The following is a 16,018-nucleotide window of genomic DNA, read 5'->3' on the forward strand; positions in this document are numbered from 1 at the left end:
TTCAGGAATTTTATAAACTGCTTGTTTAATGGCTACTATTAAAAAGTAAATTATATAAACTTACACGTAAATAAATTATATAAAAACAAAGTAATCATACAAGAAAAGGAAACTACAGAACAAAACCCCTGATGAATGTTAATGCAAAATCTTCAACAAAATACTAACAAACAGAATTTGGCTGACATTAAAAGGATTATATTCCATGACTGAGTGGTATTTATTCCTGGAATGCCATGATGGTTCAACATACAAAAATCAATCAATATAATACACCATGTTAACAGAATGATGGGGAAAAAAACACGTAATCATCTCAATTGATGCAGAAAAAACATTTGACAAAATTTAACACCTTTTCATGATAAAAACACTCAACAGGGTCTGGCCCCATGGCCTAAGGGTTAAGTTTGGCATACTCCACTTTGGCAGCCTGGGTTTGTAGGTTCAGATCCTGGGTGTGGACCTATGCCACTCATTAGCCATGCTGTGGCAGCAGCCCACATATAAAATAGAGTAAGACTGGCACAGATGTCAGCTCAGGACTAATCTTCCTCAAGCGAAAAAAAAAAAAACCGTAAGATTGGCAATAGATGTTAGCTCAGGGCTAATCTTCCTCAGGAAAAAACATAAACAACAATAACACTTAAATTAGTAATAAAAGGAAACTATTTCAACATAATAAAGGGTTATAATGACAACCCCACAGCCAACATCCTACTCAGTGGTAAAAGACAGAAAGATTTTCCTTAAGATCAGAAACAAAACAAGGATGCCTGCTTTCACCACTTCTATTCAACATAGTACTAGAAGTCCTAGCCAGAGCAATGAGACAAGAAAAAGAAATAAAAAGCATATAAATTGGAAAGGAAAGGGTAAAATTATCTCTGTTCACAGATGACGTGATCTTATATGTAGAAAACCCTAAAGCTTCCTCAAAAAGAACTGTTAGAACTAATAAACAAATTCAGCAAAGTTTCAGGATACAAAATCAACACACAAAAATAGTGTTTCCGTACACCAACAAAGAAGAATCTGGAAAAGAAATTTTAAAAATAATGCCATTTAGAATAGCATCAAAAAGGATAAAATTCTTAAAATAAACTCAACCAAGGAAGTGAAAGACTTATAAACTGAAAACTACAAAACATTGCTCAAAGAAATTAAGACAACAACAAGCGGAAAGACAGCTTGCGTTCATGGATTGGAAGACAATATTGTTGTGATGTCAATACTACCCAAAGCAATCTACAGATTCAATGCAATCCCTGTCAAATTCCCAATGGCACTTTGTGCAAAAATAGAAAAATCCATCGTAAAATTCATATGGAGTCTCAAGGGACCCTGAACAGCCAAAACAATCTTGAAAAAAAACAGTTGCAGGTCTCACACTTCCTGATTTCAAAACTTATTTCAAAGCTACCATAATCAAAACAGTATGGTACTGGCATAAATATAGACTAAAGACTAAAGGAATAGAATAGAGTACCCAGAAATAAACCCTCACTTCTATGGTCAAATAATCTTTGATAAGAGTGCCAAGACCACTCAATGGGAAAAGAGTCGTCTCTTCAACAAGTGATGTTGGGACCTTATGCCATATACAAAAGTTAGCTCAAAATGGATTAAAATCCTAAACGTAGGACCTAAAGCTATAAAACTCTTGGAATAAAAAAGGGGAACAGCTTCATGACATTGGATTTAGCAATGATCTCTTGGATATGATACCAAAAGCACAGGCAACAAAAGTAAAAATAAATATATTAGACTACCTCAAAACTAAAAATTTCTGTGCATCAAAGGACAATCAACAGAGTGAAAAATGGGAGAAAATATTTGCAAATTATATATCTCATAAGGGATTCATGTAAAGAATATATAAAGAACTCCCATAACTCAACAATGGCAAAAAACAAATAAGCCAATCAAAAAATGAGCAAATGAATAGACATTTCCCCAAAGAAGATATACAAATAGCCACAAGCATATGAAAATATGCTCAACATCACTAATCATTAGAGAAACACAAGTCAAAACCACAATGAGATATTACCTCACACTCATTAAGATAGTGACTATAAAAAGAAAACAAAAAAAGAAAATAACAAATCTTGGCCAGGATGTGGAGAAATTGGAACCCTTGTGTACTATTGATGGAAATGTAAGATGATGCAGCTTGCTATGGAAAACAGTATGGCAATTCCTCAAAAAATTAAAAATAGAATTACCATATGATCCAGCATTTCCATTTCTGGGTATATATATTAAAAAACCGAAAGCAAGTTCTCAAAGAGATATTTGTACACCCATATTCATAGCCACATTATTCACAGTAGCCAAAAGGTGGAAGCAAACCAAGCGTCCATCAACAGATGAACGGATAAAGAAAATGTGTTATATATACCTACAGTGGAATACTATTCAGCCTTAAAAAAGAAGGAAATCCTTCACACACTACAACATGGATGAATCTGAGGACATTATGCTAAGTGAAATAAACCAGTCACAAAGAGACAAACACTATATAGTGATCCTGCTCGTATGAGGGATCTAAAGTAGTCAAACTCATGGAAACAGAAAGTGGAATGGAGCTTGTAAGGGGCTGGGTGGAGGGGAACGGGGAGTTGTTGTTTAATGGGTATAGAGATTGAGTTTCACAAGGTGAGAACAGTTCCGGAGATGGATTGCACAACAATGTACACTTAAAGATGGTTAAGATGGTAAATGTTATGTCATATATGTTTTACCAAAATTAAAAATTTTTAAAAATCAAAGATAATAAACAGTCAAACTTCATTACCTCCTGGTTATTTTACTATATTTACTCTAGTTCACGCTCTTGAGGGTCTGTCTATTGTATCTACATTGTAGACATACTATGTACAGGCAGGCTTCTGCACGTTCCTTCCCAGCTCAGCGCCCAATGCCATCATGCTGATAGCTTGAAATCAGCCATGATGGGAGTATGTATCTCCAGAGAAATTGGTAAACACTAAAAACGGTTGTTTGTTTGGAGTGCTGGTTGTTAAACATTTACTGGCACACCACTAGTCTAGCCCTGTTGTAGATTTGGGCCCTCTCTTCCACTGAACGATAACTAATCACTGGCACTGGGGGGCCCTGCTTCTCTAAGCCCCTTTGACAGGACTAGGGGATGAGGAGGGTGGGTATAGTGTTATTTCCGTTCACTGGTCCAGGGGAAAGGGATGAAAAAAGATCACTAGGACCTGACGGGGAAAGCGTGTCAAGCCTGCGATTCTGTGTTTGAGCCTCTAGACAACTGCTGCCTTGTTCACAGCTGTCCCTTCTGCCCAGGACAGCCCAGACGAAACCCCTCAGGCAGCAGTCCCCAGGCCTGCTCCGGGCCTGCACACCCCACATCCCCATGCAGATGAATTAAAGATTATTATCAGTGGAGAGATGGTTCAAAGTCAGTGGTTCTGGGATTCATCCTAATGTAATCAGGGGGGAAAAGATAGAGATCTTTGAGGCCACAGGTGGTAAAGTCCGGCCCATAAAATGTTCTCTTTCTTCAAACACTTGCTAATTTGGCAATTTGAGTTAGTGCTGTTAGTACTAGGAAGAAGTCACTGGTGCCCCCTTGTGGCAAACTTTGAGGAGGAGCCAACCCAGAAATGCCCAGAAAATGTGGAAAACAAAAGGGCACGTTGGGTGACAAGGCAAAGTGCAAAACAGGGCACGATGCTGTGCTTCCACCTGCGTTATGAAAGGGGGTAGCGATGGGGAATCAGGACTATATGCTGTATAGAAATGTTACCATGACAATGTAATGCTTTAAAAAATGTTTTTAAGAAATGGAGACAGCCTGTCCTCGTACAAGGAGAGATCACACAGCAAGCGTTAACTGAGGCTGCGCGGGCCACTCTTGGGCATTGTTTCTCAAGGTCTGGTCCTTAACCACGTGCATCAGAGTCACCTGGGATGTCGTTAAAAATGCATGTTCCCAAACATCACCCAAACCCTACAGATTCAATTCCTCTGGGAGTGACCATGTACACCAAGTTCCCCAGGTGTTTCTTATGAACACTAATGTGCGAGAACCACTTGAATAGAAAGACAGTAAGAAATTCGAGTGGGTTATCACTGTTTTAGCTGCCTCTCATGTAATCTGTCCCAGATCAAAGGGGACTGAAGAGACAGGACATTTAAATACGACATGTGACCCTGGATGGATTCCTATCCAGAAAAAGGACATTAGTGAGGCAATTGATGAAATCTGAAAAATCACTGAAGATTAGCTAATAGTATAGTGTCGATGTAAATTTCCTTGTTTTGATAATTGTACTATGATTATATATAAGATGTTAGCATTTGGGGAAGCTGGGTAAAGAGTCCCTGCGTATTCTTTGTACTTTTTTTTTTTTGCAAGAACAAATTTCAAAATTTTGTTACAAATTTCAAAAAAAAATGTAAGTCTTTGGTAAGTACTTTACATCCTTGCTACTTGAAGTGTGGTCTACGGACCAACTGCATCAGCTGCACCGGGGAACTTGTTAGAATTGCAGATTCTCAGCAGCCCCCAGAAAGCACTGAGCCAGAATCTGCAGTTTAACAAGATTCCCAGGTAATAAATATGCTCATTCAAATTTGAGAAACAACAAACGTTACTCACATTTCCTTATTAAATCTTCCAAAACGCTACAATTCAGATAGTATTATCTCCATTTTACGATGTGCGGACTGAAGCTCACAGAAGTGCCACTTGCCATACGTCCCATGAGAAAATAAGTAGAAAGGTCAGATCTGAACCCATGTCTTCCTGACACTAAAGCCCATGCTGTTAATGGGCCACCTGCCACTGGGTTGCAGATATAAATTCACTACTATGTGTAAGACTAGGACTCCGCCCTTACAGACCCTGTCTTCTGGCTTCTAGTGCGGAGGCAGAAAGGTACATTGGAGAGAGCACTGTACTGAGAGTCCAGTCACAGCACTGGTCACACCTTGCCACTTCATTGGTTCCCAGCCTCAGGAGTTCCCTGGCTGAAATCTGAAACCAGCCTCTACACACCCAGGGCAAGGAGAGACCAAAGAAAGAGGCAGACCGCTTAGATTGGTAGGTGGCAGGTTTAATAAGCAAGGGAACTTGCATATGAAACTTGTCTCGGGCGGCCACAAGGCAAGTAGATCTCTCACCCTCTTGCCAGTCTTAAAAGTTTATAAAGAGGCCGTAACTGGGTTCAGCCATGTATTCCATCCAGATGGTCTCAACAACACCTTACTCTCTCAAGGCTACATGCTTGAAACCACTGCTAGTATGGGAATAGTAGGTGGAATGTACATTCCAAGGATGCAGGGCAGTAAGGAGCCTCCAATTGCCCGGGTCCAGCTCTTGGGTCAACTGGTGGTCATGTCCTCTTGACAACCTCCTCCAACACACTTCCACAGCACTCTACGGTTCACTGAGGCTGCCTGGATCTTTGGGGGCGTCAGGATCCTCATTTGTAGAGTGAAGGGGCAGGACAGAGACTCTGCACAGTCTCCTCAAGCTCCAGCAATCAGTTTGGGTAACTCCTGGCCACCTTTATCCAGGCCCCACAGCTAGTCAGGGTGGTGGGTGAGAAGCAGGTGTCTTATGTGCTTTCGTCTAAGCCTACCAAGGTCAGTCTTCAGAAGCACGAAGTATGTGACAGCTCTCACTGGTGTCCCTTTTCTTTTATCCACGTGCCCTCCCTGTATCCCCATGCTGCGAGCATCTCTTCCCAGGCTCCTGGCCTTTATCTTGGGCCAGTAGAATTCTGATCTCATCTGGACACCTGGCTCAGAAAGACCTGAATCGACAAATCCACTTCGCAGTGTTAGCTGAAACAGCTTTTGGAGTGGTGTTCCCAGGACGTCTGCGTGTACCGTGTGAAGCACAGAGAAGTGGCACTCACATGCTGACACGGACACCACTGCAAGCTGGTGCGAGAACCTTCCCAGGCCCCTTTGGTCTCGTCACACGTGTCTCTACCCTAAGCAGACTCTTTGAGGAAGAAGCTGCCAGATCACCAGCACAGTTGCACAAGTGGGCAGGAGGAAGGTGGCCACAGCCACACCTAGACCTGAAGACACGCCAGGCAGCGGCTCAGAGATAAACCAGGGGAAAGGTCTGAGCCTCACGTCGGATCAGCCTATCCCTCGGAAGATTTACGTGCAAAGGTTGTCTTCTCCTAACTCCCTTCGTTATCCTACCCCACCATGTGCGCACCTACGACAGAAACTGAGATTGAGAGAAGGAAGCGAGAAAGATCGAAACGTCCTCAAAAATCCATTCAAACCGGGTGTGTAGACTCAAAGCCCCTCCAATCCCACAGACAGCGTCACTTCCCTCTCCCCTCATTGCAGGGTCATTGGGGAACCTCACCTTCTTAGAACCGGGGTTCCCACAGGAGAGGGTGGTTGGGGGTGGGAGAGAGAACCTGAATCAGGAGAGTAGCTGTTTTAACTACTTTCTTTGAGAACCACAGCAGTAGTTCTCAAGCTGGTTTGCCTAAGAATCACACGGGGTAATTTTCGCAGGTCTTGGGCAGGACCCAGGAATATGCATATTTACCAAGTATTCCCAGGCAATTCTGCTGAGGGAGAGCTAAAGACCACCCTCAGAGAGACAGCGCTCCGAGGCAGCGCTCCTCAGACCTTAATGAGCATCCTAGCGCAGGGTCTGACTCAGCAGGTCTGGGTGGAGTCGAAGATCTGTACTTCTAAGAAGCCCCGAGAATATGCTGATGTTGCCGGTCCAAGAGCCAACTCAGAGTAGCCCGACGCCCTAGTTTGAAGACTTTTTCACTTGCACACCCTGATTCACGCATTCTCAAATAATATGTGCTTTGTTGTGTTAGAAGCTTCCTGAGTTGTCAAAACTACACAACTGGATGTAGGACGGATATGACCGTAATCTTGTATATTCTTCTTCCTGCTAAAAAATAAATAAAATATTGTGATTGCTTGAGCTTAGATAAAATTGTGTTAGACAACCAAACAAAACTAAATCTTGCTAGTCAGCTAAGAATTAGTCTATTTTTGAAAGCCACATAAAATTCAATAGAAAGTCTGCTGGGACCAGGTGTCTTCCGGTCTTTGGAGACAAAACTGCTAATTCAGGCTCCAGCTGCAAACATTTTTTCTTCTCAATTTTCCTTCCCCTCTTGGGAAAAAGACTTTCAAATTCAGTGACAGCAGAGCTCATTTAGAAAGAAGTCAAAATGTTCTCCAATTTGTTACCTGCTGAACTGTGTGCATTCCAAAGGCCCTGGTAGAAGGACATCTTCACTGTGGCCACAGCTAAGAGAGGTGGCACCTTGGCCTAGGATGATCATGCAGAATCAGGGTTTCAGAAAGTCCATAAGATGCCTCTTAGATTTTGTCATTGTTGTTGGAGTTTTTCCTATTTTTTAAAATTTTACTTTAAAAATTGTGGTAAAATATTCATAACACAAAATTGACCATTTTAGCCATTTTTAAGTGTACAGTTCAGTGCATTAAGTATATTCACATTGTTGTGCAAGCATCACCCCTGTCCAGCTCCAGAACTTTTTCACCATCCTAAACTGAAGCCCCGTACCAGTCAAACAATAACTCCGCATCCCCCTCCCTCAGCCCCTGGGAGCCGCTGTTCTGCTCCCTGTCTCTATGGATTTGACTGCTCCGGGTCCCTCCTGCATCTGTGTCTTAGTCAGTGCAGGCTGCCGTAACAAAATACCACAGACTGGGCGGCTTACACAACAATTGTTTTCTCACAGTTCTGGAGGCTGGAAGTCTGAGATCAGGGTGCCAGCTTGGTTCTGGTGACAGCCTCTTCCTGGCCACCTTCTCACTGTGTCCTCACATGCTGGGGGAGTGTGGGGAGAGCACATGGACAAGGACGGTGTCTCTTCTTGTAAGGATCTGAGCCCCACCCATCTGACCTCATTTAACCTTCATTAGCTTCATAAAGGCCCCATCTCCGAATACAATCACATTGGGAGCTGGGGTTTCATCGTGTGAATTGCGCAAGGGCACAATTCAATCTGTAACATCGTCTGAGAGGAATCAGACAATGTTTCTCCTTGGTGACTGGCTTATTTTGCTTGGTATGCTGTCCTCAAGCTTCATCCATGTGATAGCATGTTTCAGAATTTCGATCCTTTTTAAGCCCAATAACGTTCTGTTATATTTATCTACCACGTTTTGTTTATTCATTCATCCATGGATGGACATTTGGGTTTCTCCATCTTTTGGTTATCGTGAATGAGGTTGTTACGAACACTGGTGTACAGGTATCTGACTGAGTCTCTCCTTTCAGCTCTGTTATGTGTATACCCAGGAGTGGAATTGCTGGATCAAATGGTAATTCTATGTTTAATCTTTTGAGGAACCACCGTACGTCCCTTTAGACTCTTGAGCCATGGGCACATGTTGCCATGTGGTTCCAAGGCCTGTCACATCATCTCTACCCAGGCTAACCCTGGCAGAGTCACAAAGGGAGAGTTTTATCATTCTCTCTCTGAGATGTGTTTAGCATCCCTAGTCCTTTCTCTGTGCTGTCCACTGAGTGCCTCTTCAGCCCCTTTGATGTGCCCGATGGACCCCACGCCCTTCCCCTCCCAGGGAAGCTGAACAGGCTCAATAAAGAAAAATCAGGCTCCTGGAGGCTGAGGCCTGATCAGGTGACCAAGGCCTGGAGCAGGCGTAAGGTTTCAAAATTGCCAAAGGACACTCAACAAATTCTGCTGGACACTCTTCCTCTTCCCTCCTGCTTGTGTGGCTCTTGCTCTGCAGCATTTTGAAGCGGTTATCTTCAAACACACACACAGAGAACAGACTAGAGGTTACCAGAAGGGAAGGGGTGGGCAGAGTGGAAGGGCTGGAGGGACACATGTATACGGTGACAGGTGAAAAATAGACTTTTGGCGGTGAACACGATGTAGTCTGTACAGAAGTTGAAATGCAATGATGTACACCTGAAAAATACGTAATGTTATAAACCAATGTGACCTCAACAAAAATAGGACACACAATCAAATAATAAAATAAAATGCAATTTAAAAATGGGTAAAAACAGAGTCGGCCCCATGGCCGAGTGATTAAAGTTCTGTGTGCTGTCTTTTGCAGGCCTGGGTTTGCAGGTTCGGATCCTGGGCACGGACCGACTCCACTCATCAGCCGTGCTGTGGGGCATCCCATATGCAACATAGAGGAAGATTGGCACAGATGTTAGCTCAGGGCTGATCTTCCTCAACAAAAAAAGGGGAAGATTGGCAATGGATCTTAGCTCAGGGTGAATCTTCCTCACCAAAAAGAAAGAAAGGAAGGAAGGAAGGAAGAAAAATAAAGTGGTTGTCTGGAATCTGCCCTTCCTTTAAGGCTCTCAAGGAGACAGCGAGTTATTTGATTTGTTGTTCATTTTTAAATTTAAACATCAATTTCCTATTTAGAATACGTGATGTTCTCTCTCAAACTTGAAAACTCAGAAGGAGTGGCACCCAGTGATCCCACTTGTTGCACTTACCAGAATATTGCGCAGGGCTGTTCATCTGCAAACCTGTCAGGCTTTCCTTTATGACTTCTGGGTTTTATCTTTCTGAAGAAGGGCTTTCCGTCCCCAAGATCATACATTTTTTCTTCAATATTTTTTGTAATACTTTCATACTTATTTTACTAGCTCTTTTGGAATCTGTTCAGTGTTAAGTAGAGATTTGTTCATTTGTTTTCAAATTGACAGTCAAATGTCCCCCAAACAATGTATTGAAAGAGCCATATTTTCCTCCCTGACTTGAAGTACTATCTTTATCACAAATTAAATTCCCTCATACACCTGGATATGAAATGGGGAAAAGTGAAGGAGGACCCTGTCTGCCAGCTCTGAATAGTGGTCTCAATATAAATTCATGATTGTGTGTGTGTGTGTGTCTGTGTGTTTTTCCTAGCTCTGTCCACAAAAAGGGTCTAAAAACAACATTCCAGAACACTGAACATGTCTAATGTCTAGTTCTTGCTTTCTAAAGACCATGGCCCATTAAAAAGAATAAGGGTCCTTGGAGAAACTAGGAATCCTCTGGCTGTTTCCAGCACCCAAGGTGGGGAAGTCCAAGGTAAGCATGAAGCATCCACATCTCATTCCCAAAAGAAGGACGGGCTCAAAGACAAATGAAGTGACGGCAAAAGGACGTAGAAGTCGATCTGAAGGAGATCCACACGCCAAACTGGAGACCGTTTGAACAACAACAAAAACCAGAAGAAAAAAGAATTAAAGTTATGGATTATAAACTATGGAATGTTAAAAACCCATAAGTCCATAGTGACAGTCATAAAAAGAGATAAAGAGAAGAGGGAGAAAGGAAGAGCTTTTCTTTCCTGAATGTCGGCTAAAAAATGTAGAAGGAATGACAAAAAAGTCACCACTTTATGTAACATCACTGGATGCTAAAACCATCAGATAAAACTTGAGAAACAGGATTCACATGGCTTCACAGAATCATCCCACAGATTATGTATTAATTTTTGTAATTGAGGTAACATTCATTTATAACATTATATAAATTTCAGGTGTACATCATTCTATTTTGATTTCTGTGTGGATTACATCATGTAATCTACGTGACCCAAGGACTAATTACCATCCATCACCACACACACATGCCTAATCGCCCCTTTTGCCCTCCTCTCTTTCTATTTCTCCTCTGGTAACCACCAATCCAATCTCTGTCATTGTGCGTTTGTTCGTTGCTGTTTTTATCTTCTATTTATGAGTGAAATCATACGGTATTTGACTTTCTCCCTCTGATTTATTTCACTTAGCTTAATACCCTCAAGGTCCATCCATGTTGTTGCAAATGGCAAGATTTCACCCTTTTTTATGGCTGAGTAGTCTTCCTTTGTGTGTATATACCATGTCTTCTTTATCCACTCACCTATTGATGGGAACCTAGGTTGCTTCCAAGTCTTGGCTATTGTGAATAATGCTGCAGTGAATATAGGGGTGCGTGTATCTTTATACATTTGTGTTTTCATGTTCTTTGGATAAATACGCAGCAGTGAAATAGCTGGATCATATGGTAGTTCTATTCTTAATTTTTGAGGAATCTCCATACTGTTTTTGATGGTGGCTGCACCAGTTTGCACTCCCACCAGCAGTGTATGAGTTCCCGTCTCTCCACATCCTCTCCAACACTTGTTATTTCTTGTCTTTTTTAGTAATAGCCATTCTGATGGGCATGAGATGCTCTCATTGCAGTTTTGATTTGCATTTCCCTGATGGCTAATGATGTTGAGCATCTTTTCATACGCCTGTTGGCCATCCGTATATCTTCTTTGGAGAAATCTCTGTTCAGATCTTTTGACCATTTTCTAATTGGATTGTTGGTTTTTTTGTTGTTGAGTTGCAGGAGTTCTTTGTATATTTTGGATATTAACCCCTTATCTGATATATGGTTTGCAAATATCTTCTCCCAATTGTTAGGTTGTCTTTTCGTTCTGTTGATGGTTTCCTTCGCTGTGCAGCTTTGTAGTTTGATGTATTCCCATTTGTTCATTTTTTCTTTTGTTTCCCTTGCCCAGTCAGACATGGTACTTGAAAATATGCTGCTAAGACCAATGTCAAAAAGCGTACTGCCTGTGTTTTCTTCTACAAGTTCCATGGTTTGGGGTCTTACATTCAAGTCTTTAGTCCATTTTGAGTTGATTTTTGCACATGGTGTAAGGGAATGGTCTACTTTCATTCTTTTGCATGTGGCTGTCCAGTTTTCCCAGTATCATTTATTGAAGAGACTCTCCTTTCTCCGTTGCATGCTCTTGGCTTCCTTGTTGAATATTAGCTGTCCATAAATGTGTGGGTTTACTTCTGGGCTCTCAATTCTGTTCCATTGATCTGTGTGTCTGTTTTTGTGCCAGTACCACGCTGTCTTGGTTACTATGGCTTTGTAGTATATTTTGAAAGCAGGGAGTGTGATCCCTCCAGCTTTGTTCTTTTTTCTCAGGAATCCTTTGGCTATTCGGGGTCTTTTGTTGTTCCATATATATTTTAGGATTCTTTTATCTATTTCTGTGAAAAATATTGTTGGAAGTTTGAGAGGGATTGCGTTGAATCTGTAGATTGCTTTAGGAAGTATGGACATTTTAATGACGTTAATTCTTCCAATCCAAGAGCACGGACTATCTTTCCATTTCTTTGGGTCTTCTTTGATTTCTTTCAACAATGTTTTATAGTTTTCAGTGTACAGATCTTTCACCTCTTTGGTTCAGTTTATTCCTAGGTATCTTATTCTTTTTGTTGCCATTGTAAATGGGATTGTATTCTTTTTCTTTTTTTTAAAGATTGGCACCTGAGCTAACAACTGTTGCCAATCATCCTTTTTTTATTTCCCCTGCTTTTTCTCCCCCAACCCCCCAGCACATAGTGGTATATACTTAGTTGTGGGTCCTTCTACTTGTGGCATGTGGGACGCCACCTCAACATGGCCTGATGAGCGGTGCCATGTCCGCCCCCAGGATCTGAACTGGTGAAACCCTGGGCTGCTGAAGGCGGAGCACGTGAATTTAACCACTCGGCCATGGGGCTGGCCCCTGATTGTATTCTTAATTTCTCTTTCTGCTACTTCCTTATTAGTGTATAGAAATGCAACAGATTTTTGTATGTTGATTTTGTATCCCACGACTTGACAGGATTCCTTTATTGTTTCTAAAGTTTTTAGTGGATTCTTTAGGGTTTTCTAGATATACAATCATGCCATCTGCAAAGAGTGACCGTTTCACATCTCCTTTTCCAATGTGGATCCCTTTTATTTCTTTTTCTTGCCTGATTGCTCTGGCTAGGACTTCCAATACTATGTTAAATAAGAGTGGGGACAGTGGGCATCCTTGTCTGGTTCCTGTTCTTAGAGGGATAGCTTTCAGTTTTTCTCCATTGAGAATGATATTTCCTGAGGGTTTGCCATCTATGGCCTTTATTATGTTGAGGCATTTTCCTTCTATACCCGTTTTATTTAGAGTTTTTATCATAAATGGATGCTGTATCTTGTGAAATGTTTTCTCTGCATCTATTGAGATGATCATGTGATTTTTATTCTTCATTTTGTTAATGTGGTGTATCATGTTGATTTATTTGCAGATGTTGAACCATCCCTGCATCCCTGGAATGAAACCCACTTGATCATGATGTGATCTTTTTAATGTATTGTTGTATTCGATTTGCTAGTATTTTGTTGAGGATTTTTGCATCAATGCTCATCAGTGATATTGGCCTGTAATTTTCTTTTTTTGTGTTGTCCATGTCTGGTTTTGGTATCAGGATAATGTTGGCTTCGTAGACTGAGTTAGGAAGCCTCCCCTCCTCTTCAATTTTTTGGAACAGTTTGTAAAGGATAGGTGTTAAGTCTTCTTTGAATGTTTGGTAGAATTCACCAGGGGAGCCATCTGGTCCTGGACTTTTATTTTTTGGGAGGTTTTTGATTGCTGTTTCGATCTCCTTACTGGTGATGGGTCTATTCAAATTCTCTACTTCTTCTCGGTCCAGTTTTGGAAGGTTGTATGAGTCTAAGAATTTATTCATTTCTTCTAGATTATCCAATTTGTTGGCATACAGCTTTTCCTAGTATTCTCTTATTATCTTTTGTATTTCTGAGGTGTCCATTGTAATCTTTCCTCTTTCGGTTCTGATTTTATTTATTTGAGCCTTCTCTCTCTTTTTCGTGGTAAGTCTAGCTAAGGATTTGCCGATTTTGTTTATATTTTCAAAGAACCAGCTCTTGGTTTCATTAATTTTTTCTATTGTTTTTCAGTCTCTATTTCATTTATTTCTGCTTTGATTTTTATTATTTCCTTCCTTCTGCTTATTTGGGGCTTTGTTTGTTGTTCTTTTTCCAGTACCTTTAGATGCGCTTTTAGATTGTCTATTTGGGATTTTTCTTCTTTGTTGAGGTGGGCCTGAATTACTATAAATTTGCCTCCTAGAAACGCTTTTGCTGTATCCCACAGATTTTGGCATGTCGTATTTTCATTTTCATTTGTCTCCAGGAATTTTTTTATTTCTCCTTTGATTTCTTCATTGAACCAGTCATTGTTCAGTAGCATTTTATTTAATCTCCACATATTTGTGGCTTTTCTGATTTTCTTCCTGTAGTGTATTTCTAGTTTCATACCATTGTGGTAAGAAAAGATGCTTGGTATTATTTCAGTCTTCTTAAATTTATTGAGACTTGTTTTGTGGCCTAATATGTGATCAATCCTGGAGAATGTTCCATGTGCATTTGAAAAGAATGTGTATTCTGTGGTATTGAGATGGGATCTTCTGTATATATTCACTAAGTCCATCTGGTCTAATGTGTCACTTAAAGCCAATGTTTCCTTATTGATCTGTTTGGATGATGTATCCATTGGTGTAAGTGGAGTGTTAAAGTCCCCTACTACTATTGTGTTGCTATCTAGTTCTCCTTTTATGTTTGTTAATAATTGCTTATATATTTATGTGCTCCTATGTTGGGTGCATAGATATTTACAAGTGTTATATCCTCTTGTTGCATTGTTCCTTTTATCATTATGTGGTTCCCTTCTTTTTCTGTAGTTGTAGTTTTTGTTTTAAAGTCTATTATGTCTGATATAAGTATTGCTACCCCAACTTTCTTTTCACTGCCATTTGCATGGAGTATATTTTTCCATCCTTTCACTTTTAGTTTGTGAGTGTCTTTGGGTCTGAAGTGTGACTCTTGTATGCAGCATATATATGAGTCTTGTGTTTTTTTTTTAATCCTATCAGCCACCCTATGTCTTTTTTTTTTAGAGATTTTATTTATTTCCTTTTTCTCCTCAAAGCCCCCCAGTATATAGTTGTGTATTCTTCGTTGTGGGTCCTTCTAGTTGTGGTATGTGGGAAGCTGCCTCAGCATGGCTTGATGAGCAGTGCCATGTCCACACCCAGGATTTGAACCAACAAAACACTGGGCCGCCTGCAGCGTAGTGCGTGAACTTAACCACTCGGCCACGGGGCCAGCCCCCACCCTATGTCTTTTGATTGGAGCATTAGTCCATTGACATTTAAAGTAGCTATTGGTACTAGCCCCAGTGGCCTAGTGGTTAAGTTCGGTGCTCTCCACTTTGGTGTTGGGTTCTGTTTCTAGGCACAGACCTTCATCTGTCATCTGTCAGTGGCCATGCAGTGGTGGCAGTTCGCATACAAAAAGAGGAAGATTCACAGTGGATGTTAGCTCAGGGTGAGTCTTCCTCCGCAATAAACAAATAAATAAGTAAAGTAGCTATTGATAAAAATGTACTTACTGCCATTTTATTACTTTTTATTTTCTGAGTGTTTTGGTAGTTCTTCTTTGTTCCTTTCTTCTTCTCTTCCTCTCTTCCCTTGTGGTTTGATGGCTTTCCTTTGGTATTATATTTGAGTTCTTTTCTCTTAAGATTTTGTGAGTTTATTACAGGTTTCTGGTTTGTGATTACCACGAGGTTCATATATAACCTACACATATAGCAATCTATATTAAGTTGATGGTCTCTTAAGTTTGACCTCTTGCTAAAAGCTCTACTCTTTTACTCCCCTCCTCCAAAATTTTATGTTTTTGATATCATACCTAACCTCTTTTTTTGTGTAAGTGTATCCACTACCCTCTTATCATGGAAATAGATAATCTGGGTACTTTTGTCTTTTCACCTTCATATTAACTCCATAGGTGGTTGATCTGCTACTTTTACTGTATATTTGCCTTTACCAGTGATTTTTCTGGGTTTTTTAAAAAATAATTTTCTCATTTCTATTTGTTGTCTTGTGTTTTCCACTTAAATAAGTCCCTTTAGCATTTCTTGTAAGGCTAGTTTCAGTATTTGCTTGCCTTGGAAAATCTTTATCTCTCCTTCCATTCTGAATGATAACCTTGCTGGATAGAGTATTCTTGGCTGTAGGTTTTTCCTTTCAGCACTTTAAATATATTGTGCCACTCTCTTCTAGTCTGTAAGGTTTCTGCTGAGAAATCAGCTGATAGCCTTATAGAGTTTCCTTTGTAGGTCACTTGTTGCCTTTCTCTTGCAGCTTTTAGGATTC

This window comes from Equus przewalskii, chromosome 30 (assembly GCF_037783145.1).
Source record: "Equus przewalskii isolate Varuska chromosome 30, EquPr2, whole genome shotgun sequence".
NCBI classification, from domain to species: Eukaryota; Metazoa; Chordata; class Mammalia; order Perissodactyla; family Equidae; genus Equus; species Equus przewalskii.